This window comes from Schistocerca piceifrons, chromosome 3 (assembly GCF_021461385.2).
Source record: "Schistocerca piceifrons isolate TAMUIC-IGC-003096 chromosome 3, iqSchPice1.1, whole genome shotgun sequence".
Classification (NCBI taxonomy): Eukaryota; Metazoa; Arthropoda; class Insecta; order Orthoptera; family Acrididae; genus Schistocerca; species Schistocerca piceifrons.
Window position 1 is genome coordinate 286906213 of NC_060140.1, and position 27066 is coordinate 286933278.

The window sequence follows — 27066 nt, forward strand, 5'->3', positions numbered from 1 at the left end:
AAACAATTTTATTATATTGCCATTACTTATCTTACAACATGGTCTCAACTATAAGGTTTTGACATTTTTGAGTGTTTGTCTTTGACTAAATTAGCGGAATGGGAAGACACAGAATGGATATTAGTTTATTTAAAATGAAAAGAAGTAGATATTTGTGGACAGCAATGTCTGATCAGTACGTGTATGTGAAGAATTTTCTGGCTCCGAAAGTTTCACGGGATAATTGGAAGTCAGTATTAGCTGCCTAGAACAAATGGCTGGAATACAGGAAACAGCGTTCAAAAGTCGGAATTGATAAAGATATGCCAATATATGTTTTCAATCGTAGCAGAAAATGCCGAAGTTGAGAGATTTTTTTATTAATGGGAGCTCAATGGACTGAGGAATGGAATCCTTTGGATGTATCGATAATTGAACGCATCTTACAGTGTACTTATAGAGTTCAAACGAGCTGTGCACAGATTTATAATTGTGGACGTAAACAAATTGATCTTCTAAAGGCTGTTACATCAACTGAGAAGCATGACTGGTCCATAAAATAATCTTTGCAAAATTGTGCCTGTGAGTAATTTATGTCTTTTCAAATATTTTTATACGAGTATTGTGCTCAGTAGTCACGTTAATTTTTCCAGGCATCTGTTCCTCCTCACTCTCATCTTATGATTGGATTTCTGTGGATTTTGTCCCTATTTTAGTACAAATATTTACTGCAACCCTAATTTTAGAGGGACTCTTAACATTTTATCGATTATGATTAAAATAACGTCAGCCGGTATCCAAAATTAAATTACATTACGTTTAGAAATAAGTGAATTAGACGTAAGTAATGTTCGTCCAAATGCACATAAATCTAGAAGAAGGCAGAAAAAAAGCATTTTCCTCTAACGACAGGTCTATCTTAAACGCAGCAGGAACAAAATGGCGGCAGTCACTAAAATCAGAATTGTAACAAGAATAATGTTTGAAAGTAGAATAATCTAGAAGCATTCTAGTTCGTCGTTTACGACGGAGACTACCTCTATCCTTGCACACACTGATTGGGGTGTGTGTGTGTGTGTGTGTGTGTGTGTGTGTGTGTGTGTGTGTGTGTGCGTGTGTGGTTTTTTGTTTGTTTTCTCCAATTGAAAGTACATATAGCATCCTTAAAATAGCTTTCGCTTCTATTTCTTCCACGCCACGAAACGAGTTTTTGTAGAATCTCGACATGCTTTCTCTACCTTACCAGTACCACGGGAGGATTTTCAGCAAATCTTGACCGCCTTTTAGCTAACGCCGTGTCTTCCTTGGGGTATTTAGGGAGGCGGGCAGGTCAGAATAGAAATTTTTTAGCTAATTCTTTACTGACTTTAAACATTCCTTAGAGAGTATTTTTTCGATTCATTCCATAAAGTGTGCCATAAATGTTAAAATATGTTAAAACCGCGATTTACTGCTTGGGGGTCTGGCGTATCACAGCACTCGAATGCAAACTAGGTAGTACTAAAATCGTTACCGACGGAACAGGGGTTCTGTTAGCTTCGAATGGTATCACAAGGTATTAGTATCAACGGAAATGCTTTTCTCAGTAAGATTTCTCTTCGTAGCATAATTTGTTTACTTATGGTGAACAGTCAAAGCACGTAGTTTTCCCGCGTCCGCTTGTTTTTACGTGAAGTAAAACGAAGGGTGGACATGTCATTTTGATTTTTGTATATTATTGATATTCACGTGGAGAGAGAGAGAGAGAGAGAGAGAGAGAGAGAGAGAGAGAGTTATGTTACTTTTAAACCATCTTTGGTCTTCTGGCACAGTCTTTGCCTCTGTGCAGTCTAATACATTCTTAGTGGAAGTGTGGTAGGTGCTGAACGTATTCAGTAGTGCTGTGTTGACTTCTGATTGTATCTGTTAGATGAAGAAAGGTTTATTGTAAAGGACAGCAAGGATGAATATTACATATGTTGGAAAGTGAAGATAATATAAAGTTTTAATAATGTTATTTTGGAAGAGAAGTAGTTTGAGGCACTGACTGCAGCACTGCGAAGCTAATTTGTTAGAAAGACTATTATCAACTAGTTAACTTGCTCACAGCTGAGGGAAAGATCACCCTTCTTCCCTGAGTCATGCATTAAGGTATCAACTGATTACGCTGTTTGGCGTTTTATAGAAATTTTATGTTAACATTGTACCCTTTTCGAAACATTGCTCACTTTTGTGACTGAAGGCTTTCACTTTGTTACGCATAGTATTGTTGACACCAATGTTGTGTGTGAAGATCACGCGAAGTACTACTCTGTCTCTTTTAACACACACTTCGTTCTAAAATCGTTGTCTAATTTCATAGGAATAAGTACTGTTTAAAGGTTTATCACTACGCATTACTATTGCACCATGTGATAGACCATAGTTTGAATACTTATTTAGAAATAGGAAACTAGCTTACCCGCTGCCTCCTTGCTTTTCGCAATTGTGCCTTCGAGATATCTACAACAATGTTGTCAAGTAGCGCCAGGTAATGGATTTAATTTCCTCAAAATTAGTGAGAATCAATATAGGCGAAAAAAGGCAAACTGTACGGTAGCATTGTTAATTAAAGGTTTGTTTTTTCAGAATAACATTTTTCGAATTGGCGGTGGCTATAACCCAGGAAATATACAAGCAATTGCATTATAGCTTTTCGCATACTGACTTCTTTCAGAGTGCCGGCATTTTGTTGAATTTTTTTTAGTATTCCACGTACTTGTTGGACAATATCATAAAACCAGCTATTGAAATTCTGTTCTATGATGAACCGCCCTCGCACTCCGCGAAGGCCTTTCGTCGATATCGTGTAGTGTCTTCTGGGTGCAACCTTTTTTTACTTAAAAAATGAAGTAAGTTTTGCAAATTGTTTGTTATTTTATTGAAAACAAATCATGAATATCAGTTCAAAACTCGAGCGTCAGTCTGGTCTATCCCTTAAATTATATTCTGAAACCAGCATCCTCTCTCGACACAGTTTACGTTGTGTTCAACCGTCTTTCAACTTTAGATTGCCCTCTTCAATCACAGTAGCTAATTCTGAAAGGAAGGATGAAGGTGAATTAAGGTTTCATGTCTCATTGGCGACAAGGCCATTAGAGACGGAATTCAATTTTGACAAGTGCCTGAAGTTTCGTTTGGTATACCAATATTACGCAATTTACAGTATCGATAGCAAACACACCAAAGCTAAGATGACGACGGTGCAAAACTTAATCCGACCATGCTACTGCTGTGCCGCTGCTGACGCCAGCTGCCACCGGAACGCCATCTGCAGTTTTAGTGCAGAATCATTGCTTATTACGTGAATGGTGTGTTGTTGGCAAATTTCGAAACTTTGGATAGTGAGCGCAAAAAATCACGGCTTCAAAAATGCAAGCAGAACGGCGCATCGCAAGAAGAGACTCAAAAATGCTGAACAAACTGGTGATTCCTTAAATACTAATAAAAGCAGACCAGTAACCGAAATTTATCTTCTTGGACATGATATTGTACTACTTTTTTCCTTGAGTGCCGAAATGATATCATTAAAACGCCACTGTATCCACGGCTATACTATTCAGATCCTGCTAAACGCGGCATTTCCTTTAATTCCTTTGAACTGACTGACCGACCCACTTAGTTGTAAGGAGGCTGATTAGGTTAGATTAATACTGTAATTAAATATCACCAGCCGCGTTGTATCTGTATGTGAAAGCTAATCTCAAGAACTGGTGTACGGATTTTAATACGGTCTTGAGTGATTGATAGACCGATTCACGGGGAAGATTTGTGAATACATGTATTTCATTACCGCTACGCCAGAGAAGTCGTCCGCCCGTAGCCACTTAAGTGTTACCCGTGCGGAACCGGGACGGGTCGCTAGTACTTACTAATGATCATGTAATGAAACCAATTGGGGAGAAAAGAGCGTTCTGGCACAATCTGATTATAAGGTTTGATGGAATACATCATGATGCATCAACAACCAGTTAATTTGGTAATGGTACATAGCTGGCAGGTATAAACATCGTGCAGGGAAACTTCGGCATTGTTACAGAAATCAGGTTCTACATTTACATTTGCACTTGGCAAACCATTGTGGAGTGCATGGCAGAGAGTACATATCAATACACAAGGCATTAGAGTTTCTTTCCTTTCCATTCCTGTATGCGAGAGCGGAAAGAGTGATTGCCTTAACCCGTGAGAATTCTCTGACACAAAAATTAATTTCGATAATTGTGAATGAGATCACATAACTAATGAGGAGGTATTGAATAGAACTGGGGAGAAGAGGAGCTTGTGGCACAACTTGACTAGAAGAAGGGATCGGTTGGTAGGACATGATCTGAGACATCGAGGGATCACCAATTTAGTATTGGAGAGCAGCGTGGAGGGTAAAAATCGTAGAGGGAGATCAAGAGGTGAATACACTAAGCAGATTCAGAAGGATGTAGGCTGCAGTAGGTACTGGGAGATGAAGAGGCTTGCAAAGGATAGAGCATCATGGAGAGCTGCATCAAACCAATCTCAGGACTGAAGACAACAACAATAACAACAACAATTGTGAATGTTATAAACATGATAGCGCGTCGAGCGTCTCAGTACCTTATTCATCCCCTCCCCGTGCACCACACTATGCGTCGCTCAGTGTGCCTGTGACCTCGCAGTGAATCGGCTGTGCACGTTGAGTGCGGCATTTTGCTCAACGCGCGCCTATCCGTGGAAGTACTTTTTTCTTGTTATGTAAATATTTATTTCTTGCTTTATTGCGTTTTAAGAATCCGAAAATAAGTATTTTTAGTGATTATGTTCTTTATTTATACAGCTTACAATAATCATTATGGCTGACCGACAAACAAAACAAATACATACTTGCATGGCTGGAAGACCCTGATTTGCACGAAGAATGTATATTGGATGCGGATGATACGGACGACAATCGTGTAGATAACCCTGAAAGCAACTGCTTCGGTATTGATAATCCCCATCAGTCAGATACGGAACGATCTTCGGATGAAGATGCACATGAAGCGCCACGCAAACCAAGAGGTAGGATACCATTTCATACTGGAAAAGATGGGTCTACAAAATGGCTTATACACAAACCCATACCTAATATACGTACTAGAACTTGGAATATCGTAATTCATTTGCCAGGGGTCAAACAAGCAGCTAAGAATGCACTAACTGCTTTAGAATGGTTTTTGGATGATGGAATGATAGATAAAATAGTTACATACACAAATATATATATATACTACAAAATTAAAAGAAATATTTTCACGAGAACGGGACTGTAGAATGTGAAAGAAATGTGAACTGATGATGGTACACACTTTTTTCCCCCCAGAAACAATGGCCATAAAGCCCTTCTTTTTTTGTTACGAGTGTTGCGTTTTGATGAAATCAATACTCGGGAGGTAAGAAAGCGCCTATCCGAGAAATATTTGAGGTCTTTGTTGGACACTGTAACGACAACTATAGACCCGGAGAGTACTGTATTACTGATGAAATGTTGGAGTCATTCAGGGGCCGCTGTAAGTTCCGGGTGTGTATTTCAAATAAACCCGCGAAATACGGCATAAAAATCTACGTCTTCGTAGATGCGAAAAGCTTTTATACGTGTAATTTGGAAATATATGCCGGAAAACAGCCACCAGGAACTTTTAATTTGAGCAACGCTGCTGCTGACGTAGTCAAGAGTGTTGCTGCTCCTGTACTGAGCAGTGGTAGAAACATAACACTGGACAATTATTTCACGTCCATTCCACTAGTCAAAGAATTGAAAAATGCCTACAGAACAACAGGCTGTCGGCACATTACGCACAAATAAACAAGAAATCCCTCCATTATTTTTGTCAACAAAGAACAGGCCGATGCCGAGTTCTATTTTTGGTTTCGGTGAAAACAATTGTCATCGTATCTTACGTACAAGGGGAAAAAAACGAAGAAAATTGTAATTATGTTATCCTCACTACACAACAACGATAATAACGATCAAGAGAGAGGTATTGAAGTTAAACCAGATAGATACATTTTATAACAATACTACAGGGGGTGTGGACGTTGTTGACCAAAAGAAAGAGTATTACTCTGTCGCACGAATTTCTTCAAGGTGGCCAATGAGACTGTTCACTGTTTTGAATATAACTGGTATCAACGTGCAAATTATATACAAAGAAACCACACAAAATGTAATTGCAAGACGTGTATTCCAGAAAGATGTGGCTCTAGAGATAGTGAAATCACATACTTCACGAAGAATAACACTGCAGAACATTTCATCGGATCTCAAGTTCCGAATGAAGCGGTTGGCACCTCTTCCTAACGTGGAAACAGACAGGACCCAGTGGCTTTTGTGCGCTTTGTCCAAGAAGGAAGAAGAGACGCTCTAAAAAAGCATATACTTTGTGTCACAATGCGCTGAGCATGTGACATTCATGTGCAAGGGATGTCATGAAAGACACTTTCTCCGGATACTATGGAAGACTGATTAATTGAAATATAAGCATTTATTGTTTATATATTATATACATAATATGCGCAGCTAGTAAATAACCGAAGTTCTGAAGATTTTACGCCTAAGACTGCATTTTTTGTTGCTTATACCTTAATAACTACTGTAATTACGTAGATAAGTGCCTTTCATTTTATAGTATTATATTTCCTTTTTCCTAAAAAAAATACGATTTATGTAGTGTGAGCATTTTGCTCCTTCGCGCCAAACCGTGTAACTTTCTAAGGCGCGTCTTCTCACGGGTTAACGCCTCGGAGCTTGATATGATCAATTCCTATGGACGCGATACATAAGAAGTTGTATATTACTACTCTCCTCACTCTTTTTGAAACACTAAGTACGCTTTCGCAGGACATCTCTTGAAACGTAATCAATTTCGTGACACACTCCTTGGGTGAAAGAAAGCTGTGATCATTGGTGCTGACTTTCACTATATATTGTCGATAACTCCAGGTAGTTCTATAACAATATTCAATGACGGGTCGCGCAAATGCTTTGTAAGTGATCTCCTTTTAACACCGATTGTATTTTCAGAGTAACCTACCAATGAACCGAAGCCAGTCACCACCTTCATCAACGAGTGAGCCTATACGGTTATTCCACTTCACTTCCCCTACAAACAATGACACCCAGGCACTTGTACAGGATGAGTGAAAAATTAAATTAAATGATCATATGGCATCGATGGCCTGGAGTCCCCACCCGGTGATGTCCGTCCGCCGAGTCGCAACCCTTTTCCACACGGGGGCGAACTGCGCGTCGATGATGATGAAATGATAAGGGCAACACAACACCCAGTCCCCGACCGCAGAAAATCGGCGATCTGGCCGGGAATCGACCCTCGGGTCGCTGCATGTCAGTCACGCTCTGACCACTCGGCTAAGGGGACGGAGTGTATGAGTTGAGTAATTTCAGTTGTGTGTCGCGGATAATGCAGACAAAGGATACTACTTTTCTCCATTTTGTGAAATACACAATTTTACTTTTATGAACATTCAAAGCAAGTTGTCGTGCTTTACACCACTATGAAAACTTACCAAGATCTGACACTGTCTCCGTCTGGCTTTTTGCAAAGACAGAGGTTCATTATAGAAAATATCATTTACAAGAAGTATGAGGTTACCATTAATATTATCTGCCAGGTCGTTAACATACAACATGAACAGCAAGGGTGCCAGCACACTTCTGTGGAGCACTCCTGAAAGTCACTTCTACCCCTGTCAGTGATTGTTAACCCAAGACGACATGCTGCGTCATCCCTGCGAACAATCCTCAATCGAGCAACAAATTTCGAATGAATGTATTTTGCTGTAGTTCTGCTGAGATCATGAGAGTTATACAAAACAAACTGCCGTGAAGATCAGCACCTTTTCTGTCTTCGAACTCAAAGCTACAACTTCAAAATAACAACAATGATTGTAGTTATCGGTAACATACTCTCCTTCACTATTTACAACGCTTTGAGGGATGTTCCAAAGAGAGCGGAAAAGGTGAAAATCTGAGGGCGCAGTATCAGATGAGTAAGGTGGGTGCGGGATAACTTCCCAACCCAACTCCTCCATAGCGTTTCTTGTCAGTCTAGCTGAATGCGTGCGGCCATTATAGTGGAATAGTATCACTTCACGCAGTCCTCCTGGTCGTTGTTCCCGGACTGCGTCTGCAAGACGTCGCAGCTGTTGACATTCATTGTCAGCAGTGATGGTTACACCTCGGGGAAGCAATTCGCAGTACACCATACCGTCGCTGTTCCACCAGATGCACATTATCTTCCGTGAATGCGCGCAGGTCTTTGTACTGGGAGTTGCTGTTTTGTATCAATCATTCCTTTGTTTTCCTTAAGCATTAAGACAGCATTGCTTGTCACCAGTAACGATACAATATAGAAAATGCCACTGTTATTCCGAGCAAGCATAGATGCACATATGGCAAATCGCTGAGTCTTTTAATTTTGACTTAGAACACGCGATACCCATGAACGCCGTTTATGAACCTTCCCCATTGCACGCAAATGTCACACGTTGGTGGAATGACGAAACATCACATTTTCTAGCTCCCGAGAACCTTGACGGGAATAATTGTGGATTAATACGTTAAAAGATCTTCATAGAACTTCAAAGGTCTTCCTGAATGTGGGGTGTCCTTAAAACGAGGAAATCATTTTCTTGCCGTTCTCTGTCCAATGGCATTATCCCCACACACGGCGCAGATGTCTCTGGCTGACTCCGCTGCTATCACGGTTCTACTCAACTAAAACACAAGAATGTCAGAAATGTTCCGATTTCTCCATTTGGCATTCCATTACTAGCGTCCACAGCTACACTATCTTTTAACTACAAACAAAAAACTGACAGATAAACCCATAGCAACAGGAATACCAACATGCAAAATAGAAACGCTACGAACTTACGCACGACCCTTATATTTTCTTCCGTTACCTACTACGAGACCGTGGTGCAAAAATCAACGATTACTGGTTGACCTCTGCACAAAACCAGCTACTGATCGGCTATCACTCGCGCAGCAGTGGTCAACGGCTTGTCAATTCATCGTAGATGCATAGGCTCCTTGGTAACGCATCAGTGCAAGAAAACGACAAGAATGGCAGAACCGCGGATTCGTAACACTCACCGAACGACGTAAGCTCAGCTGCACTGCCCTGGCACTACACGGCATCCAGTGCGTCACCCCATGTGGCCGGACGAGGGAGGAAAACGAATCGATGGCGTGCTGTGTGGAGCGTGAGAACCGAAACCAATAGCGGAGCCCTCCCAGCTGCGCCTGCCTCCTGCGTCCCGACCCGCTCCCGTGGAGGTCCTGGCGCGACTGACCGGCTGGAGCGGCTCTTGCCTTCCCTTCCCCTCTGGCCCAGGGAGCCGGCTCGTTTATTGTATCCTGCCTGCGGGTCCGTCCTCAATGCGCGAGCGCGCCCCTCTCGTCGGGCGCTGCGACGGCCCGCCGCATCGTCCCTTTTGTGCGAAACGGTCCACCGAATATGGAGGACAGCTGCGCACGATCCCTAAAATTCTGTCACGGTACAGTGCATTGGCAAACCGATCAGTATATTCCTTGCTGAAAGGCTGTGACGTGGCAAACCTTGAGCAGAGTTGTACCCAGGTGATCCTGCGCCCCTGGCAGAATTCCTAAACCTGAGGACCTACTATCACTATAAACCCGTCCAGGCGATAGTTTCATCTAGCGAGGAATGACTGCTTGTCAGACACGCGCACGGTGCACGTAGTATCAGTGTGCTGCCGTGTGTATAATGGAGAAGGTGCGCCATCTATTTGGTTTCCACCAAGGGGTACATTGTGACGGCCCGGAGGCTCCTGACGAACATTTCGGAAACTGCACGACTTGTCAGGTGTACACGAGGAGTATTGTGGTGAGTCTCTTCTATACCTGGCAAAATCAAGGTGAAATCACGTCCGGACTTCGTGGGGTTGGGCGGCCACCCCTCAATACAGATGTCGGACGTCGTAGGCTGGGCAGATTGGTGAAACAGGATAGGCGGCAAGCTCTGGCGGAACTAACATCGGACTTTAATGGACAGATTACAAGTGTGTGTGAACACACAGTACACCAAACAACTCCTAACGACGGGCCTCCGCAGCCGACGACCCGTGTACGTGCCAATTTTAACACGACGACATCAGCACACGACGACATCAGCCGCTAGAACTGAAATGGACAGATGACCATCGGCACTGGGCGTTGGCGCAGTGGCAGAGCGTTGCATGTCTGATGAATTCTAATACCTTCTTCACCATGCCAATGGGAGATGTACCGCGGGACGGAGACAAGCTGGCGGCGGCTCCATAATGCTCCGTGGAACATTCACTTGGGCAGCCATGGGTCCAGTAGAGGTCATGCAAGGCACCACGACGGCCAAGGAGTCTAGTACAGTGGTTGCAGACGACGTACAACCCTTCATGAAGATCCTGTTTCCTGGCGACAGTGACACTTTTCAACAAGATAATGCGCCATGTCACAAGGCCAGGAGCGTGATGGAGTGGTTTGAGAAACACACTGGTGAGTTCCAATTAATGTGCTGCCACCCCTACCCCCCCCCCCCTCAATTCGCCAGATCTCATCGCCGCACGTCGACAGCTAGGTCGTTAGAGACGGAGCATAATCTCTAACTGTTTTTGCCTGAGGGACATGACGAAAACCTAAGTATGGGTGGTCCGTCGTCCTTTCGAATCAGAATCCAGTGTGCTAACCACTGCGCCAACTCACCCGGTCCCTTTCAGTCAATGGCAGTTCAATAAGGTGACCAAAATCAAAAAACCAACGGACATTTTGCAAGGTTGCATTTATTTTGCCACTAAACAGTATAAACAGTTGACAGTAGAAACAATTTAAAGAATACAGAACGTAAGCAACTCTAACATGCGTAACGGTAGACAAAAAATTTCTTCGTTTTTTCCAACTTAACAGATTTGCACACACAACTGATTGAAGTGCTCAGAATGGGGTGTGACTACCTCTGGCAGCAACACAGGTCTGACAACGACGGGACATGCTGTGAATGATGTCATCAATCTCATGTTGAGGCAATAACACTCATTCTTCCGGCAGAGCTGCTCTTAACTCTTCGGGAGTGGTTGGCGGATACTGATGTGATGCATCTCAGACATGTTCATTGGGATCCAAATCGGAAAAGCGAGCAAGCCACGCTTTGTATGCAATATCTTCCGTTTCCAAGAAAACATCAACCACCCACGTTCTATGAGATCGAGCATTATTGCCCATCAATAGGAAGTCTGGGCCCACAGCACCTCGCCACAACAGTACCTTACGTCCCAAGATCTCGTCACGATACCTAAAAGCAGTTAAACCCTACCGATTCACCCGTACAATTTCAAGAAGAGCTGTTCGAGTGGTCAGCATAATCTCTGTCCACACCACTAGGAATCCTCCTCTATTTTCAGTTTGTTTCCATAATGTTTGGGTCCCGAAATTGTGTTCCATGTTCCCTCCAGAGACGAATCTTCGAGAATCACTCTCCAGACCAAATCGGGACTCATCACAGTTCTACCGTCCAGGTGGCACGTTGACGACTCCATTCTACACATTCCCTTCTGTGAAGAAGCGTCAAGGCCACTCTGCCGAAACCTTCCGTACACCGTTTGTCTCAATACATCACGTCCAGTGGATACTGCGAGGTCAGATGCCAGTTGCCGTGCAGTACTAAAGCGGTACCGTTGTACCCATACAGCCAAATAACGGTCTTCTCCTTCTGGTGTTATACGTGGTCCGCCCTGCTCTTGTCTTAGGGATACAGTTTCGGCCTCTACGAACTGTCGCCACATTCGAGAAACAACAGAACGAGTCTCATTGCGCCACCGGGCCATACCAGTTTGTAACAATCCTGCTTTCATTCTTCCTACGGCACTCCACTGCAGCGATTCTGGTAGGCGTCTTCTCTGTGCCATGCTGCACCGTTTGTGACGTGTGTACACAACGATTGTGGACGTGGAACTTCCCCACAAATACTACCCCGTTTGATGGGTGCCCTGACGTCAACACTGGCGTGGTTGTCGGTTGACTGGAATGCCATCTTCCGTGCAGAACACGATCGTACGGGCATCTAGTGACGGTTTGTATGATTATATCGTGAATTAGACGCAGCAAGGAGAAATAGCAGCTACTTTTTGCTTTAATTTTGGACACCAGTGTAGTTTCATACTCATCGCCAACCGCTAAAGGTCTCAGAACGGTTTATACGTACTATTTAATCACTTGTATTTATCATTCATTCTTTAAACGTTCACTATACAATTCTGTTGACGCAGACTGTATTTCACTTGTTTTTCCCACACCCTTCACCTGAATCAGAATGTACCTGAAGTCTCAACGACTAGAAAAATTTGGCGAAGAAACTCTTTCAGATTCCAAAGGAGAACAAAGAAATAAGACAGTTGCAAGAAACGATAGCAGGAATTCAACAACGAAAAGAGCTTTCCATAAAAAGAAACTGGTGCTAACAGCCAATAAATATAAACCTCGGGTCTACAAAGTTATTCATGCCAAGCTATGGTTAAGCATAGTTCTGCACACCCTCGAAAGCTGAACAATAAGGAACACACAAATACAGCGATCAGAAGCCTCCGACGTAAGAAGTTAGACACACACTCGATATTTAAAAAGGGTCGAATACTTTGGATGTGGTAGTACTCGTCGAAACAAGAACACCAAGTCCAATAAACGCGGGATCGGATACGTTTAGTTTCTGCAACCTGAAACTCATTCGAAGGAGGTACTCAACGTGAAGTCCAAATGGTTCAAATGGCTCTGAGCACTATGGGACTTAACATCTGAGGTCACCAGTCCCCTAGAACTTAGAACAACTTAAACATAACTAACCTAAGGACATCGCACACATCCTTGCCCGAAGCAGGATTCGAACCTGCGACCGCAGCAGTCGCGCGGTTCCGGACTGAAGGGCCTAGAACCGCTCGTCCACCGCGGCCGGCCAATGTGAAGTCTATCGGTTACAATGCATCCGTCCGCCCTTCGGAACATGGATTCGCGCTTATTTTGATATGCAGTAAGTGCTGCTCAGTTAACAGGATGACACACCATTCCGATGCACCAACCGCCACACAATTGTTCCATGGATCTCAATGCACAAAATGTAGCACTCGTTCTTCCTTGTCACGCGTACGGAATGAAAGTGGTCTTCCACTGTTTACCTTTCTGGGTCCTCGAGCACCTGTGTTCGTAAGCGTTAAAACTCAGCTGAACTGCTTATCAAGTAGTACTGTGCGATACGCGTATTTTTATGGGTACACGACGCAGGCTGTCAAAAACCATGGCGGAAAATCATGACTGCAATACGATTTTTAAAGTAGATGGCTTCCAATGCTTGAAAATGGTGGAGAAAGAGGTGTAATGAACCATTCCTACGTATAAACACCACAATAATAGAGAGAAGAAATTTGTGCAAGTAGGTAAGGCACGCCACGACACATACCCTGAGTTACGAGGAATAATTTATTGTACAGAAACACGAATGAAACTGAAGTACAACACAAACTGAACCAAGCAACTGACTGCAAACTACCAAGTCTCAGACTGATGTGAACTTAAAAGAGTACTGAGGTAAAGAAAAGCATTAAAAGACCCCTGAGCCTGCAGACTTAGAATCAATGAAACGGCTGTGTTTATCTCCACAAACCAAGTCTTTCTGACAACTCCTTCCCGAAATTATGGATTTCCGGTCCCATATTCATTCAACGCTTTTGTTTTTTCGATAAGTCGGGCATATCTCCTAATATTTGACTTTTGTCCACACGCTGTATACTGTAGGTCGTTTATGGAGGGTTCTGCAGTTATTCAGACATGAATACGATGACTAGCAGGCAACACGTCGGGGAACTGCATAAATCAACCTTAGGCGATCGATTTAAGGCGCTGAACAGTAAGGCCATCAGCGCCCTTAATGGATATCAACATACACATTTCGAGGTGTTAGCAGTGTCTCTTCTGACAATCTAAACTGCTGCTACGATAACCAGGAACACATATCAGCACATTTCTTCAGACTGTCTGGTTTAAGTAGACACAAATGCGTGTATTAAAATACTTCAACTGATTGGAAAAACATCTTAATGACACAGTCTGCTATGTGGATGGCTGATCACTTTCAACAAAAAACAGAGGGCGACCCACCAAGTCAGATCTAAATTTCCTCTGTACAAAACTTTACGTAGGAGAACGAATACTGCGCTTCAAAAAATTTTAAAACGCATGTTACACGTTTGCCGTTGTCAGCTACGGTAACAAATGGGTCGCCATCATTAAGGTTGGTGAGCGAATCAACAACATAAATGAGTAAGCAAATAAAGCACAACATGCAACATGAGAATCAATTTTGGCACCAAACACCATCATCTACGTTATCGCTTCGAACCGTGTTAATTAAGAAATATACAGAATTTGTTTAGTTATGACATCTAAACGGGATCTGTACCAGGCTCATTCCCACAGCAGAGTTAAAAGTAGCATCAGCATGCATGAGGACTCCTACTCCCTCTCTCGCATTGTGCCCGCACCACTGAACTTTCAGAACTGAACGACGGAGACCTTCGTAGCTGCCCCACTACCAGACTGTGGTCGCTGCTTTGGCAAGCACCGATCGCCCGAGTATGCCTGGCATGACAGAACACCGTTACGCCGTCCTACGGCCGACTTTATTACAACCGCTGCCGTTCGTCACACGTGGCCGCACGAGAGCGACTGCGAGCAGTCTGCGGTCAGGCAACCGACACGGCCGATACGCCTATATCCCTCGCAGAGCGCCACCTCGTAGCTGCCATTTGCAGATCCGTTAGCGGCCAAACAACATCTATGAGGGATATCGGCTCCTAAAACGCCTGCACTCTAACCTAAGAGCAATACGAACCTTGTTCCAACGTCGAAGTGCAACAGTTTTTGTGAGTTTTTTGTGCTACAATTTCTGGCTTCATCACATTGCTCTCACGAACAACTACCGAGCAGATAACACAAGAAATTATACGATCTGATCAGAAGCATCCAGACACCTACTAGTGGTCATTAATATGCGGTGTGTCAACCCTTCCCCTTATGACGGCTTGAACTCTGCTGGGGCACTGCCAATGAGTTGTCTACCTGTATGTGGAACAAGGCAGTCCGTTCTTCTTCTTCTTCTTCTTCTTCTTCTTCTTCTTCTTCTAGAGTCGAAACCAGAAGAGAGAATACTGGACGCTGGGTCTTGAGCGAAGTCCATATTCCAATTCGTTCCGAAGGTGTCCCACTGGGCTCATGTCGCGACTTTGCGCAGGCCAGTCAATTTCAGGAATGTTACTGTCCACAATCCATTCTCTAAAGGTACTTCTTTATGAGTCGAGTGCACTGTCAACCTGATACAAACAGTTATCGTCTCGAAACTGTTGTTCTACTGTTCGCAGTACACGCTGCTCCGAAATGTGTTCCTGTCCTTATGCATTTAGCGTTTTCTTAAGCGCACAAACGGAAGCGCACCGTAACCACGAAAAACACCTCACGTCCGTAACACCGCTACCTCTGTATTGCTCTGCTGACACTATACATGACTGCAGGTGACGTTCTCCAGACATTCGCCAAACTCAAACCCTTCCGTTGTATTGTATCCAGAATACAGCGTGATTACGAATCACTCGTTTCCACTCATCCACTGTCCGGTAGCGTCAATATTTACAACACCTCAAGTGTTGCTTTGCACTGACTACAGAAATCTGGCTGATGATAAGCTCCCCCCCCCCCCCCCCTCCCCACACACACACACAATCGTTGTTCTAGGGGACTGCCTGTGGCACACTGCAACTCGAGTGATTCCTCCTGCCGATTAAACGCTCAACGATCCCTGTCCGTTAATACATGTCGTCTGCTTGGTCTTTATTTTGCTTCGGTTGGTACCTAGCCTTTCCACTCCACAATCACACGAACAGTCTACGTGGGCAGTTTTAGAAGGGTTCAAATGGACTTGTCGCCCACGGGACATCCTATGACTAGCAGACGTCCGAAATCTGCTGAGTTCTCCTGACCGACCCACTTTGCTATTACTGCTTCTTCTAGTTGGCAACACTACACTCTCTGCTTCCTATACTGGCGGGTCCGACGTGCGTGAGATCTAGGAGTCAAATCTGCATCACATGTGGTGTAAGGATACTTTAGAACAGATAGTGTTTGTTAGAGGGCATATAACGTGAACAAAACTTGCATTATGCACATGCAAATAAAGTGACTACCATTCTGTCAGACCACGTACTACATGTATCGGGAGTATCAGATCTTCTGCTATGCCATAACCGCAAGTGCGTGCTGGAAGCAAAAAGGTAGTCCGCTGCGTTTCGAGTTGCAAATCAATCTCCGTTTCTCCTGTTGATTCACTGCTTGTCACCTTCAGGGTGTGATCGTTTTTGTGACCGACTTGTAGCGAGAAGACAAGAGGATATCTCACATCAAGATCCATAGAGCAAACCCTGTGTCGTGAGTAGCCCAGAACTCATCCTTGAGCAGCTCGGAATTGAGAGTTGCTGCGTTGAACTATCTTGCGTTGACGCCTATGAGGAGTGGATGTATTATTTTAGAGAGCAGATGCTCATTGGACATACCAACAGTATAATCGATTGTAAATACTTTCTATAGCTGAATATTGCACTGATAAAACTGACAGGTCCCAACATCTTTCTCAACCTTGCGGGCAAAGGTACGATCAAGAAGAATTTCGAGATACCCTGAAGAATATTTTAGCGGATTCTTCCGAAAGTTTTAAAAGATTTACGCCAACCTCGTGAAGTCGTAAAGACGCAGTTCTCGCCTATAATGGGCACAGCCTTTTTTTAAGATATCTTAAGACTGGTGTGAATATTGCCTCTAATTTGGTACTATGGGTCGAGTTGCAATATGTGCTCACATTCATTCAATGACGTTGGATGAATGTATGCAGATGATAACCCTATACATGGCACGACTTCTCCCTATCCACCGAAACCACCTTAGACTGGCCTTTGAATGTTCTGAGTCAATCTCAATTTTTGTCAAGTTGTTGTTGTTGTGGTCTTCAGTCCTGAGACTGGTTTGATGCAGCTCTCCATGCTACTCTATCCTGTGCAAGCTGCTTCATCTCCCAGTACCTACTGCAACCTACATCCTTCTGAATCTGCTTAGTGTATTCATCTCTTGGTCTCCCTCTACGATTTTTACCCTCCACGCTGCCCTCCAATGCTAAATTTGTGATCCCTTGATGCCTCAAAATATGTCCTACCAACCGATCCCTTCTTCTAGTCAAGTTGTGCCACAAACTTCTCTTCTCCCCAATCCTATTCAATACCTCCTCATTAGTTACGTGATCTACCCACCTTATCTTCAGCATTCTTCTGTAGCACCACATTTCGAAAGCTTCTATTCTCTTCTTGTCCAAACTGGTTATCGTCCATGTTTCACTTCCATACATGGCTACACTCCATACAAATACTTTCAGAAACGACTTCCTGACACTTAAATCTATACTCGATGTTAACAAATTTCTCTTCTTCAGAAACGATTTCCTTGCCATTGCCAGTCTACATTTTATATCCTCTCTACTTCGACCATCATCAGTTATTTTACTCCCTAAATAGCAAAACTCCTTTACTACTTTAAGTGTCTCATTTCCTAATCTAATTCCCTCAGCATCACCCGATTTAATTTGACTACATTCCATTATCCTCGGTTTTGCTTTTGTTGATGTTCATCTTATATCCTCCTTTCAAGACACTGTCCATTCCGTTCAACTGCTCTTCCAAGTCCTTTGCTGTCTCCAACAGAATTACAATGTCATCGGCGAAACTCAAAGTTTTTATTTCTTCTCCATGAATTTTAATACCTACTCCGAATTTTTCTTTTGTTTCCTTTACTGCTTGCTCAATATACAGATTGAATAACATCGGGGAGAGGCTACAACCCTGTCTCACTCCTTTCCCAACCACTGCTTCCCTTTCATGCCCCTCGACTCTTATAACTGCCATCTGGTTTCTGTACAAATTGTAAATAGCCTTTCGCTCCCTGTATTTTACCCCTGCCACCTTCAGAATTTGAAAGAGAGTATTCCAGTTAACGTTGTCAAAAGCTTTCTCTAAGTCTACAAATGCTAGAAACGTAGGTTTGCCTTTCCTTAATCTTTCTTCTAAGATAAGTCGTAAGGTTAGTATTGCCTCACGTGTTCCAACATTTCTACGGAATCCAAACTGATCTTCCCCGAGGTCCGCTTCTACCAGTTTTTCCATTCGTCTGTAAAGAATTCGCGTTAGTATTTTGCAGCTGTGACTTATTAAACTGATAGTTGTCAAGTTAGCTAGCCTGAAAATGAAGTACTTGCACTTTCGCTCTGCAGCTTTATAATCGAAATCCAACTAAACCAGGACCAAGAATGTATAGTGCAAATGCGTATACGCTATCACACTCTAGATAAAACTTCTGACTACCATTAAACGCGCACTGGTAGCATTCGTGGCGACATGCTGGCGACTTTTAGACCACGGCACGAATACTTCACGAAAGAATGCTGAGGCGACAAGCCATGCGTTAAAACGCCAGCGCCAACCGCCCCGCCGACACTGGAGACTGTCGCCTTTGTTCGGGCCTTTACTTCAGACAGCGTAGGAGAACAAACGGACGCCCGCGAGGTGCGCTGGAAGACGGAAGATCGCCGCTGTTGACAATGGCTGCGGTCCAGGCACGGCAGACGGCAGACGTGCGCTGCAGATCGTTAGCACTGCGCCGTGGGCGGTGTTGCCGCGTGTGCGCGCAACCCCAACCCAGCCTACCTGCAATTGCATCCCCTCTGCGCAAATTAACGTCCGGGCTGCGAGCGGGGTGCGCGCGGTGTACAGCTCGCGCTTGGCGTCGACACAGCTACCGTGCTTGGTTTAAAACGGACGGGAACCGCGCGAGGCAAAAAATCGACATACGGCGACAACAGCACCTATGACGTGAAAATACTGCATTTTGAAAACTAGAAAATAGTATTATCAGATGTAAATGCACTGCGCTTGCCTTCTCCCTTTCCACCAGCACCTTTGGTCCGTCGAAGCTGTTGCCAGCGGTGTTCTGAAACTTTCAGGAGCATCAAGATTCATTACGAACTTTACCAACATTTCATGTTTTTGTTCTATCTTTAATCTCTCACCTTCACTTTAATATGTGCCTCGTCCATTGGTACTTTCTTTTGCTTGGTTTCTCGTTCTTTGCACATGCGCCTCTGTTAAAGAATTACGTTTCGCATCTACGACTGTGTAACCGGTATTTTCTAGGCTGGTCAATTTAATATGCTCTTTTTCCATATTCTTAGATAAGCTCTCATAATCTAATTTCTGACTTCCTGCCTGATGATTTTTCTCTCTAGCTTTGTAAATGCAGTATCAAGCGGAGGGTGTTCTATTTCCCGCACCATGTAGTCATAAGAGGGCGAAACTTAGGTGACATGAGACGAAGAAAGCATCAGTATTATTCAATCATAGACTCATTCAACGCATATATACACTGTTAAGTCACTGACCACCTGTCAAAAGCTATAATAAACACCTTGTACAGCGCGGATCGCTCCGATACGTGCATAAAGTGTGTCAATGAGGTTCTGGAACGTCCCAACTAAGTGTCGTGCCCAGCTGCACTAGACTACTCTGTTGAGGGTCCATGGCGCGAACAGCCCGATCGAGATGGTCCCACAGATTCTCAATTGGGTTTAAATCCGGGGAGTTGGTGACCACAGAAGAACGGTAGACTCATCCTGATGCTCTTCGAAGCAAGCACGTACAGTAACACGTTGCATTGTCCTGCTGATAATGCCATCGTGCTGAGAAGAAAAACTGAACGTAGGGGTGGATTTGGTCTCCAAAGATAGATGCATGCTTGTGTTCATCAGCTGTGTCTTCGACGAGATCAGCCGTGGAATGTCCTCCACCCCGTACTCTTCCGAAGATCCTTGCAGGGTGTTTGTTTTCAGACGTTTCACGCGATGTCAGCGGCCATTTCTCCGATGGAGCAGAAAACGTGATGCATCTGAAAACGCCACCTATCGCCGCTCAGTGGACTTCCACTGCGGTTTTGGCGTGCAAATTTAAGCCTTCATCGCCGATGAACAGGAGTCAGCATGGGCGCAAGAACCAGGCTGTCATACGTAGCAACGTTCGCTGAACAGACATTGTTGTTAACCCCATGTTTCATCTGGGCGGTCAGATGCTCGACAGTTGCCCTTCTAACCGCCCGTACACATCGCCACAGCTTGCCATTCAACACTTATCTACGGCCCGTTGTGCACCACAGCTGCCTCTGCCACGGTTTTGAATAGTGCCATTTTGCGATGCACGGTATACGTTAACCACAGCGGCACGCGAACAATTTACAAACTTAGCCGTTTCGAGAATGCTTCCACCTTTGGCATGAAAGGCAATGATTTTGCGCTTTTCGACGTCAGATAAATCGCTCCGTTTCTGCATTACGTGAACGACCGAACTGCTTTTCGCGCGTCTCCCCGCCCCCCTTAGTGCTAGTGCTGCCACCTGCCGTCTGTGAGTGGTTGTTGCACAATGACGTCGAACACAGGCTATGGTCACATTAATGTCACTGAACTATGTATTTTCTGTGGCTAAACGACATTCGTGTTTCATTCGCCTCATGTTTCACCGAAGTTTCGTCCTCGCTGACAACACAGTGCAGGAATGGAACAGCCTCCGCTTGACACCGCATTAACCCTTTCAGACCCTCTGGCGTCTTAGTTGCAACAGACCTATTTTTTCATAATGTCCGGCTCCTTAGCGCAGCGGTAGCGTTACCGACTACCATGCACGGGGGCCCGGGTTCTATTCCCGGCAGGGGACTGGGTGTCGTGTGTACATCATCATCATTTTCATTATCATTGACATGTAAGTCGCCGAAGTGGCGTTAACTGAAAAGACTTGCAATGCGGCGGCCAAACACCGAAGGGGATAGCCTGGCCAATAAATGCCATACGATCATTACATTTCACAATGGAAACATGAGGTACACATTTATGAATATTCAACCATTTCATCATGCGCAAGTGCTGCGAACTGTTGGGCATCCCTAAGCAAGTCAATATAGCAGTGAGCAGCACTGCGTAGCAGAACATGGGGATAAGGTTGGTTCGATATATTCCACTGTACAATTCAATATTGTTACTGGTATTTTGCGTAGTAATTATTGAATGATTATTACACTATTTATTACAATAGAGAATACTTCGTAATCAGTTATTTTAGTCCATAAAATGAAACCAAATGTACAAAGTAGGTTTTCAAAACGGGTACATATTGTTGTATAAATCTTGCACCTAAAATCATTAGAAAATCACCTACGAGCATGACCACATAAAGAGAACTTTTCCTTCCTCCCGCCGGAGGTTCGAGACCTCCCTCGGGCATGGATGTGTGTGTTGTTCTTAACATAAGTTAATTTAAGTAGTGGCGCGCACACACACACACACACACACACACACACACACACACACACACACACACACACACACACAGAACTGCACCCGTCCCCCTCCCCCTTCTTTGCAGTATGCTTTATGAAAAAGTGTTGGAATTTGTAGGGTTTAGGTACAATGACTTTCCCAGAATGGCTTGTGTCTTCTAGGTCATGTCTATATACTTTCGTAGGAAACAGCACCCTCGATGGGGGTGTTGTTAAAGGGAGCAGGAAATGGACAATGGACGTACCGGTATGTACATTCTGCTTCTGAAGGGTTGTTATAAGAATTTCGTGCAGTGTTTTTGGAAGCTACCGAAATGCGGAGTCTCCAAGTAGCACACTATCTTATTTACAGATACGGAACTAATGGTCAAAAATGATAGTTTAGTTTTTTATTGAAACAAACAACTTATAAATTATAGCAACGACTTAAGCTTATAGCATGCAATTAAGATTAACTAATTTACTTTTGATTTTGTGTCTGTTGTGAGGGCGGACGAGAGGTACCAAATATGCAGTAATGATTACACCGTTTATGACTACTTTTCATAAATTTCGCGGGTCGTGGCTGCTACTAATTCAGAAGTTGACAGTTTTCGACAAGATGGCGATTTCAGCTGTAATGCAGCCGTTAGTTCGTCGTTTGAACGGTCTTCCGTGCAGGGATACCCCGCAGAGGCGCCAGAAAAGCAACTCTGACCGTTAAAGGAAGGAGTGCTAGACAACAACCTAACTAAACTTTGCAGCCTGTCCAGAACTGTGCCAAGGAGCTCTTTTACGCTGGGTGTGAAAAGTAGAGCCTTCAGCACAGTCCGAGACCGAACTTTTCCTGTCTAGACGCGTGTCCGGGTATAGTCAGTTTTCAGACCACATAGCTAGGTGCTATGCGGAGGTAGAATTCTACATCCACGAAGAGGTCGCTCTCATAACATGGATTAGTCGGTGAATCAATGCACGGTCTCGTTGCCCGCCAGTTTCGATAATCTGACAGACTGAAATTACGGTCGCAGTCGGATCCCTGATGACTGCACGTCGCCGCTAAGGTAATATGCCTCGCTCTGCCGCCGAGTACCGTCATTACACCCTTGTATCTCACTCGCCCTCGCAAAAGTGTTTTATTTCTTCCTGTTGTTAAGTGTTCGCTAGTAATTTATATGTACAGTTTTTCTTGACTGACAGTTGTCTACCGATCCTGGTATCACTATATTGCCACTAGCCACTTTTGCCACTAATTACTAAACCATTTTACTTACCAATTTCATTATTGGTATACTTGTTATTTTTTCTTTCAAAATTATACGTCTTTCGGCTGTTATTTCCGTAAAGTTGTGCTACCCCCTTGTGTCCTTAATCTATCATACGCAAGCTACTCCCCTGCGATTGTGTAGACGAGAACGAATCACGCCTGTAGCAGGAAATGAATTCGATTCCTTAGGCCTGGTCAGGACTGAGAGGGGTGTAATAGGTTTGTGTTTCCGAGCCACACAGCTGGGAACGCTGACCACCTTTTCACACGTACCGTGAAAAAATCCAACTAGCGTCACATTATTACTTTCAGCTCCGATCACTAGAGTGTAAAAAGAGCAGTGCAAAGTCACTACACGGTTTCCAAATAATTTCCAGTGACTGACACCGATTGTCTCCTCCATAAACAACACAGGATAACAGAACTGAACTCAGAAAGGAGAAGGATAGACACGAACACCATAAGTAGTTTCAACTGGGACAAACTATTACACTTCGCCAAATCTGCCTTTTTCACTAAACACGACGCGCGCCCTAGCTAATGCCTCCATTATCCGCCATGCTGCCACTTCATACCAAATACGTGTAAACTCACTAAACTGAAACACCCTCCTGATAAATGGCAAATGACCACGACGAATTCTATATCCGCGCGCGGAAACAATCTTGGGAATTCCTTTTATATATTTCTGCAAAAACAGAACGATTGTATTAATCACTGAGTGTCACACACTCGCAACGCGAGATACTCAACAGACTCTGAACACCACGTCCGCCACAGTGTCCACGGCTCACGACCTCCAACCCTCACCAAATTCTTATAGCATACGTACCTATCAGCCAATCAACTTCAGAAGCAGAAAGTGCGTATTTCCGTTGTCCGTTTCCTACTCCCATCAACAACCCTCCTATCGAACGTGCTGCTTCCTACGACAGTATATTAACGACGTGGGCTGGGAAACACTAGGCATCCTGGGAAAGTGACTATACGTCCAGCCTAGCAATACCAACGGATTTTTCCATGAAGCGTACTGCAAAGAATAAGGGAAGCTCAAAAATCTTCGTCACTGATATAAAAAAAAGATGAACCATCCACTCAGAAATAAATAACCTATGCAACAATTTCACCAGGAGGCTACACAACACGCAAGAGATTAAAAACTTTTTCTACATTCTTCTCATTGTTATTTAACAAACAAGAATAACCGTTATCAAGAAAAACTGTTGCCCACTTGTCAGAATATAAAATGCAAGTAAAACGTCGGACGCCAGAAAGACAGCACACTGGCGGCTTCTCCAGCCTCACGAGGTGCCTATGTTTCAGAGAAGAGCGCCGTATTCTAAATCGAGTGGAATCAATTGTTTTCACCAGCATTAATTTGTTAGTCGGGCGTTCTCCGACATAATTTCTCTCAACAACAACGAGGTAATGGCCCTTCAGGGAACAGAACAGGGTAGCACCATACGTTATTTACTTGCATGCATCCTTTGCTGAAGTGTCAGCTTGCTTATTTTACAGAATTGCCACATGGCTCGATGCACAGCAAAATTATACTTCCTTTCTGAGATGTTTTAACGTGTAAAGTGTGTCTTGTATGTTTTGTACTACTTTGTCTGCCCTGCTGGATAAACATGCTGGATATAGGACACTTACGTAATCAGACCAGACGACAAAGTCAGTCCATTGATTACACCTTATCTGCTGAAGTGTCTTTAGGATTGCATGGAGTTCTGTGCCAGAGACTGGAATTTCGTCCGCAAGCGTAATCATGAATAAACTAATGAGCAGCAAACAATATGGTTCTGTTTAGACCTATCAGCGTGAATCAATGTTGAATTTTCTTCATCATCTAAAAAACCCTAAAAGGCTTTTTTAAACCAAAATTTGATGTACATTTTTTTATAATTTGTTAAATTAAAAACTGTGTTTGTCTCACTACTCACCTGGGGAATACTTGCTCTAACCCTACGTTAAAACACTCAGATCCGCCACATACAGCTCTACAAGTACCTTCTTTGCTCTCGTCCCAAACAGTCTTTTTTTGTGATTTATTAAGAGTCCAGTCTATGATCTTCCATCAATTGTATAATTTGGAACACACTATACTCTTTGTTGCGATAAGAATGCTTTGTCATCTTACAGCTAGATGTGTGTACTGAGCTGTTATTTTCAGACTAGTCATTGGCAGGAGCGATGAACACAAATAAGCAACAGCATCGTGCATATAGGGCGACACATCTCTCTTTTAGGTTACCGGAATACTGTCCGCTGAAACAGCGACCAATGCAACTAGAAAAAATTGTTTTAGTCTATGCTAGCTTATTTTACCAACTGGCTCGGTTTCGCTACCAAGCACTATCATCAGATTATCCAATGAACAAACCATCACAGCACATAGTTAAAGTAAGTCTTTAATAAACATTTACAAAATATTTTTGTCTGTGATAGCGAACGCATGGTATAGACTGCACACTTAAAATACACAATGGCCTTGCCTTTTGTGCGCAATCGTCATGCTCGCGCTTCCTAAGTAGGAGCGTAATACATTAAAAGTAAAGGTAAATGCTATCCTTTAAATTGCGGCCATCAGCAATTTTGTGACGCTACCGAGTGAGCCACGCGGACTATCGGAAAAACCGCCGTAAGAAAATTTATGTTCCTCAGTATCATCAATGTAAAGTTTCTCGGGAATTTTTAAGTTAAATCGAACTGGTTTGTATGACGTATTTGGATTCTGTCCTTCACGTATCATAATTATTAAATATAAAAAAAATTCTAACTGTAGCGTGTCTGAAACTTCCTGGCAGATATAAAACTGTGTGCCGGACCGATACTCGAACTCGGGACCTTTGACTGCCCTGCAAGGTTCGCAGAAGAGCTTCTGTGAAGTTTGGAAGGTAGGAGGACGAGGTACTGGCAGAAGTAAAGCTGTGAGGACGGGGCGTGAGTCGTGCTTGGATAACTCAGATGGTAGAGCACTTGCCCGCGAAAGAGAAAGGTCCCGATTTTGAGTTTCGGTCTAGCACACAGTTTTAATCTGCCAGTAAGTTTCGATCAGCGCACACTCCGATGCAGAGTGAAAATTTCATTCTGTAGAGTGTCTCTTTAAAATATCGTTAACAGAGATATATTATTCTGTCGTACGTAAGACACAAACTGTGTTGGCAAATCGGGAGCAGTGAACCACCGAAAAAATTACAACAGTTTCCAGAGTGAAAATGAGTTAACTATGAAATGTGTCGTGCGCCAGTCTACATGAAGGATGGGGCTTTTGCTGCGAACGCCGGGTCCGTGTGCCAGAGAGGTCACTGTCACCTTAACAGATCATTTGCACTATGCAACTAAACTCTCCATGCGTAGCAAAATCCTGTCACAACTATACCAGTTGTTGAAAATACCGCTACAGTTGTAAGGTTCTTTTATTTAACAGACGATCGGTTTCGGGCTCTTATACGGTATTTTCAATCTCTGGTATAATGCTGAGTTGCGGATGTTCCTCCGTCAGGATTGTTTGCCTGTCGCAATTGTTTATCTGATCATTCCCACGGTCAACTGAATTCTGTACGTTCTTCTAATCATTGTTTATGCTTTGAAAGTCATTAAGAATATACGCCGATTTTATCCAGAATTCCTGTGTTCATACATTCTTTTGCATATCCAGCTAAAATTTTGTGTTGCTATCCCGACCATCTCGCAGCTGTGGAATCTACCAACGGTCACCATCTTTCTGTCCAGCCTTTAAAGTAGCGTCATAACGACTCCCTTTGAACAAGGGTATTTCTGTGAATACTATTTCGATTTACGTGTCTTTTAGAAGAATCGTTGAGTAACATTAACCAGGTGGGCGTATTTTATTGAATGATTTCAACTAGTCATACAGCGCAGTTGCTGACACGAGTAATTAATTTCAGGCGGAATGCGTGGGGAGAGAAAGAGGGATGGGGAACCACCACATCAACAACCAAACGGTTTTCCCGCGTTCATCTCATAATTCCGTAACGGTCTCGAGATGAGTTCGCCGCTTCCCCTCTCTGAAACAAAACAACAACACGGTGGTTAGAGTTTGTGATGGAGGCGAGAAGGCGAGCGCATCGGCACACAGCTGTACGGCGCAGTGCCAAGGCTGGAAATACGCGCCCGTGCCGAACTCTAATAGCGGCCCTGCAACGGCTGCTGGCGCCTGCAACCTCTCCGCGACCTGCGTCACGGCCGCTGCTTGACGCACGTGCCATCTCTGCACGACAGCCACCCCCTGTGTCTTCCGCGCCAACCGGAAACAATAAAACACGGCGGCCCCTTCTCACAGGCACTCGCTGCGGCCGCCACCACCGTCTTTCCACCGGTG

General features: G+C 43.9%; 1 protein-coding gene across 2 annotated transcripts in view; it reads right to left on the reverse strand.

The window, feature by feature from the left end:
• The window catches only part of LOC124787711 (dnaJ homolog subfamily B member 6-like), a 314264-nt gene that overhangs the window by 92765 nt on the left and 194433 nt on the right, over positions 1–27066 (reverse strand). The window contains exon 1 of one of the 2 annotated variants that reach the window (XM_047254549.1): positions 9125–9299. The exons of the other annotated variant lie outside the window; for it this stretch is intronic. The gene's annotated coding sequence lies outside the window, so the exon portion shown is untranslated. Of the gene's footprint in view, positions 1–9124; positions 9300–27066 lie in introns of those variants that run through there. 2 annotated transcript variants of the gene reach the window in all.